The following is a 6,347-nucleotide window of genomic DNA, read 5'->3' as shown; positions in this document are numbered from 1 at the left end:
GCATCGTATCTGCCCAAATGCTCCTATGTAACCCAAGGGTTTTTTAAAATACTTTTTGACTTTTGAGTGTGCAAGATGTAAAACACCATGTAACACTTGGTGATTCACAGATTATTAACAGTGTTTTTTAATGTACTTTTCTAACAATATAGCAAAAATTCACTACTTATAAGTAAATGCACTTGAAATTTAAAAAGTACCTCGTTAACTTTTAGAGACAGTTTCTTTAATTCATATCTGCCTTACAGAAAAAGTACTAACATTGGGCTATCCAAAGCTTTAGCTTTTGGTTTGCACTGACTTGGTCTTCTTGCTATGCCAGAACTGACCTTGTGTTTACACTAGAGATGTGATGTTTAGAGTAGAAAACAAGGTCCTCAATAGTGGATGTTGGTTATATTTAGGGTAGGGGAGTCATGTTTTGTTTGTGAAAGGGGTTGGTTAGGAGACTCAGACTGCTGACACATATTTCCTCAGTCCCCACCTGCAATGGTCACAGTCCAGACAGGAGAGCAAAACAGGCATCAAAGATCATGTAATACATTGACGCACGCTGTTAAATTATGCAAAGTTTGGTTTCAAGTATGGAATAATTTAAAATGTTTTTCAAGGTGATAATACCCCCCCCCCCAAGAAGCATATTGGTCAGGACAAGCAGAACATCATCTTTGAAGCTTCTCTCATTTGTCCTGTTAGTGTAGCCTAACACTGTTAATCACAGTCACAAATATTGCTAGGATGGGGTGAGGGATAGGAAACATTTGAGTACATGTAACCCCTGCATTCTAAATACCCTGAAAGCACCAGATTTTGGTTAGATCTGTTTAGTACTTGGATGGGGAACGATCAAGGAATAACAGGTACAGTGCTGTCACTGCCTTTTAGAGGAAGTAGTCCTTGCCTAAGAAATCCTTATGAATTTCATAGGGTCACTGTATAAGTCAATAGTTGACTTGAAGGCATATACACACACCAATATACAGGAACAAGCCCTGTCTCTATTGATGATTCCCTTTGCTTTACCTACAGAGTTTTGCCTCAACAAATTAATGTTTCCTGCTCCTCCTCAGAAGGTTTTCTGACTGCGTCTTCTAAAACTTCAGGTCTATCTGGATTGGAAATCACTTTTAAAAGAAGTGAAAGATAAAATGTTTCCAAATGCTGATCTGTTCCTAATATAAAGCCATATACTACTGTATTTATTTACTTATTTGAGAAATGTTTATGATACTTTCGAAAATTACTCATTTGCTCATAGCATCTTGAAGTGATGACTTTGAGAATAAAAAGTACAATAAAACAAAAGTACAATAAAACAAAAACACAATGTATAGTTACTAAAAAAACACATTGTTAATATCTTTTAAAAATCAAAGGGCTAAAATACAACCATGAAAAATATCAAACCATACACTGTACACAAATAATAGAATAAGTAAAGGTCTAGCTATTTTAATTTTCTTGAAAGGACAAAATATATCCCATTACTTGACATCATCCAAACTAGAATTAGCCGTGCTTTTACCAATGGCTGAATGCTAGTAATAGGTTTTGCACCAATTCAAGTCTTAATTTCTTTTGTCTCTCTATTCTTGGGTTTTACATTCATTCTCTGTACACGGAACTACCGTATTTCTTTTTAGTTCAAAATGGATATTGGTACCGAGGAGAGCAAGGGCAGTGCAGAATAACAGATGTGTTTGTCTTCTGGTTTAACAAGATCAGCAAAACTTTGCCCTGTAGTTGTCTGACTGAAGGTCACTTGAAAAATTCTTGCAAGCATGCAAAATTGTTTAAACAAAACTAGCTTTTTATGTTATTGACTTTGCTTCAACATATCTAAAGAAATCCATCCTTCCTGTATGCCTTATGGCAACTCCTAATATTAATAAATTCAAAATTTAATAATATGATCATGTTTGGACGGCAAAATAGCATGCAGGGGTCCATCCACAAGTTATGAAGCTCTATCTGGTACTGTTGAATTAAAATTTCAGCCTTTTTCAACAATAACAGCTAATTTCTCAGTCTGTGTGATTGGGCTGTCTTTGGCCATGCCTTCAGTGCTGGCTAGCTCTTCTCTGACAACGTGGACAATGAGAATGTGTTATCCTGCTAGGCTGGAGGGAAATGATTTGGAGGAAGATACCTCTTGAAAAAACAAGCAGTTGATCCAAAGGATTATGTGTTATTACAAGGCTCCTGAGAAGTGGCTTCTCGTGTCCCTGGTAGAAGAGATGCATGCCAAATATTTAATTATTTATTTGTTATCTTTATAATCTGTCTTCACTTAGGGTTGCCATACCTCCAGTTTGGCTGGATTTTATCCAGATTCTATGAACAAGACCCCATATTCATTTGGATCTTCATCTGGCCCACATTCCAAATTTTCATTTTTTAAAAAAAAGTAAGTTTGCCTCTTTTAGGAGCTGTCATATCAGACAAAATGTGGCAACTAGTATCTCACAAATAAAGAGATGATAGGAACCAAATAGAAAATGTCCATGTATGTATGTCTATTTATTTTCTGGACTGTCCCAGAAACATGACCACCCCAAATTTTAGACACAAACAAGACCTCTTGAGGAGCTGATGTCTAGTGCTAATTCTGGCTAGAATTCAGGTTAGGAAATCCACATGTCCTTTACCCATACAAATGTGCTTTTTTGGGCACTGCATGGGTTGGTATTCCCATCCTCTCTATGCAGTGCCCTGAGTCTCCCCTTGACCTACATGAAGTCCCCAAACCACTTCATACAGACATTTCATATTTCAGTATAAGCGGGCAGGATTGGAGAAGTGCCTGGCAATTCCCCCAACCTTTAGCCCGATGCACAATAAGCACGGAGACCTCTGGAAGTCCCTGTGGATCTCAGCACTGTTGTTATCCTTGTGTGTCCAGTTATGGAGAGGACTAGCCAGATCACACTGAAGCACAGAATGCCTGTGTAACGAAGCTTCAAGACTTTAAAGTAAGTCAGACGGGTAGTATACGGGTCAACATAGTGTAAGGCCTCCGTGCAAATCTTTATACTATACTGAAGGGATGTTGAATTGAGGCCTCCGTTTTGTTGTGTGTATAGGTATGCATGTTCATGTGTAGCCATTATATTTCTTCAACATATGTATAATTTTCACCTTCATGGAAATGTATTACCCAGCAAAAGCAAGACCCTCTAAAGTTCTGTAGTACTTAGATAAAGTAGCCCAGAAATACAAAACATGTGTGCTGGAAAGTGCTTATTGTCTTCTATAAGTTTAAAGGTGGCCAAATATTTTGCACCATGAATACTCCTTTTGACAACGAGCTTGCCTTAAAAGGCAAAATCTCATTTCTTCCAGAGCTGCCATTCTGGCACACTGCTGCTTCTGCCACCTCCCTTGAGGAAATCTGTATCTGTTTCCTCCATCTGTCATCCATCCTTCTCTGTAAATGGGAAAAAAATAGATGTGTGTGTGTGGACATACGGATGTGGCTGTTAATTAATTTTCTTTCTCCCAGATCTTAAAGAGCTTATTGTCTCTTAAATGTGCTAGGTTAGAGGGGATTTTGTAGGGAGGGGAGGAATCTTTCCATAATCTCTTGAACAATCTTTATTAGTGATTATAGATATAAATATGTGTTGGCAAACAGAATCTCTTTTTTTCCCTTTAGTGAAAAATGTTGCTGGGCAGTCATATAAAACAGCTCAAGTCTTAACCTCTGCCAATATGGAGGGGGAGGGGGAGAGGCCAAAATAGGGAAAGTATTTAAAGCTGTCTGTCTTCAGTATGTAGAAGGCATTCAGGTGAAGAATGAACAGAAATACCTCTATAGACAAGAGCCTTTTCCTCTTGGCATGTTGGGGCTCTCTTCACTTTGTAACATTTTCTTTTTCAGTGTTCCTGGTAGGTCATAAGACAGTCTTATATCAGCCCTGTGCCATGCAGGAACTCACAATCAAAGCACCTCCGACAGATGGCCATCCAACCTCTGTTAGCTCTTACTGTCAGGAAGTTCCTCCTAATGTTGAACTGGAATCCCTTTTCTTGTCGTTTGAATCCATTGCTCCGGATTCTATTTTCTGGAGCAGGAGAAAACAAGCTTACTCCATCCTCAATGTGACATCCCTTCAATTATTTAAACAGGGTTTTCATATCACCTCTTAAGCTTCTGCAGGCTAAACCAGGTCACTAAACATACTCAGCTCCCTCTGATGGAACCAAAGTTTGGAAGGGTTGGAGCACAAACCATAGGGAAAACATAGGGGCAAATTACAGACTGACCTCAATAGCAACAGCAAGTGCATTTCTCTACCGCTTGTCAGTGAACAAACACTCTTTAAGTGGTGTACAATGTGTAAGGCAATTGCCCCCAACAAGCTGAGTGCTCATTTTAGCGAACTACGAAAGGATAGAAGGCAGAGTGGACTTTAAGAGCCCTTCTCTAGGATCAAAATTATAACATTGTGGCCGTGGTACCACTGTGCCACCAGGGCTCCTTTTTCTGGCCCTCCAGACCCCAAACACCTACAGAATCTGAATTCAGCTCCTAATTAGCTCAACACATGCCCTGCCTGTCGCTGAAGTTAAGCTTGATTTCTCTCTCCTGCTGAAAATTTACCTGGCAGAGATGAAAAATGCAGTTGCTTTTAGTCAGGATCCTTTAGAAAACTATCATGTGGACAGCTAAATTTTCCAAGGGCCTGGTGGCAAGGAAGATGTTGCTACACATATCCAGGGTCCAATCAAGTCCGGAATATTCACTCCTTTTTGTAGATGTTGCCAGATAATTCGAGGAGACAAGGCAGTCACTAGGACTTTGTGAGTGAGCACTTTGTGTTGTGGATAGGGTTGCCATAAGTCAGGACCTCCAAACTGGGACAAATGTAGGTCATTTTCAAATGCAGGACACTTTTTTAAAATGGAGGACATGCGAAATAAATTGATGATTTTTTTAAAAATGTAAATATAAATGCATGTTTCTTAGGCATGATCAAAATGGAGGACATTTGGGCATTATTCCTAGACAGATGGCAGAAATGTACTTCCCTTTCTGGCCAAACCACCCCCCTCCATTCCAAAACACACACGACAGCACATTTGGGCATTGAACATGGCTTTACTTAACATGGCCTCTTGCATATTTCAGAGGCTTATTGCATAACCAAACTCTTTGGGTTTCACACTGAACATGGGTTCACATGGCTATGCATATTGAATATGTCAAGGTGGTTTAACAAGAAGTGGATTTGCCCTTGGTTTCAGGTGTCTTGCACCAAATGTACTTCTCAGAAGTGTGTACTTGGTCAAAGTACTTTGGTTTTTCTTCACTGCGCATGACTTTCTAAAAATCAGAGCAGCTTACATTGGCCGTGCCTCAGAGGCTTGCTGATATCAATATCACCATCGTCATCATCACTATCATTGTTAAAAAAAGGCAGACCTTTTAGCATTAACAGCACCGAAAATACACAGAAATGTACTTTGGAAAGTCACACTCTCTCACTTTCAGAAACAGTGAGCGCATGCCTCAGAAACTGACTGATATCATCATAACCATCATCATCACTATCATTGTTTAAAACAAAGCAGCCCTGTACAAATGGAATGGAAATCCTCCTCCTCCTCCTCCTGCTACTCTTCTTCCTCCTCTTCCTCCTCCTGCTACTCTTCCTCCCTCTTCCTCCTCCTCCTGCTCTTCCTCCCTCTTCCGCTTCCTCCTCCTGCTACTCTTCTTCTTCTTCCTTCCCCTCCTCGCTGGGCCTAGGCCGGCCCACATGGAGGACCAAATAGAGGAGGAGCTCCTCCTCTTGAGGCTGGCTGGCCAATGGGAGCAGACTGGAGCTCCAACAGCCCCGCCCCTTGCCAGCAGCCATTGGCCAGCCAGCCCCAGGAGGAGAAACTCCTCCTATTTAGCCCTGCGAGCACGCACAGGGCAACAGGAAGCTGCTGGCGGGCTGCAAAGGCCGTGCCTGTGGCGGCCTCAGCGGTGGCAGTGCACTGTGTGCGCTGCGCACAGCGCAGCACAAAGGCTGCAGGAGCGGCAGCGTGCAACAGCTAGCGCTGCCACTGCCAGCACCAGCGGTGGCAGTGGACCCAGGACAAACCTGGGTCCAGCAACGAACCGGGACGGGCCGCCCCCACCCGGTTCAAAAGCGGGATTGTCCCGCCTGAGGGCGGGACATGGCAACCCTAGTTGGGGATGACCTCAGGAGAAGTGGAGACCATTTGAATTAAGGTTATTCCCAGTAGTTCTTAAAAAGCTCAAAAGAAGTATAAAATGAATATTAGTTTCTTGTTCTCACACTTTTCCTTTTTTTTCTCTTCAGTGTTAACTTTGTTCTGTCTTATTTCTACAGACTTAA

General features: G+C 41.3%; 1 protein-coding gene across 5 annotated transcripts in view; it reads left to right on the top strand.

Moving 5' to 3' along the window:
* LATS2 (large tumor suppressor kinase 2) overlaps positions 1–6,347 on the top strand; it is a 77,534-nt gene that overhangs the window by 53,801 nt on the left and 17,386 nt on the right. The gene's annotated exons all lie outside the window — the stretch shown is intronic.

Source organism: Sceloporus undulatus, chromosome 3 (assembly GCF_019175285.1).
Source record: "Sceloporus undulatus isolate JIND9_A2432 ecotype Alabama chromosome 3, SceUnd_v1.1, whole genome shotgun sequence".
Lineage (NCBI taxonomy): Eukaryota > Metazoa > Chordata > Lepidosauria > Squamata > Phrynosomatidae > Sceloporus > Sceloporus undulatus.
Note: the sequence above shows the minus strand (reverse complement) of the source record. Positions and strands in the feature narration are given on the sequence as shown.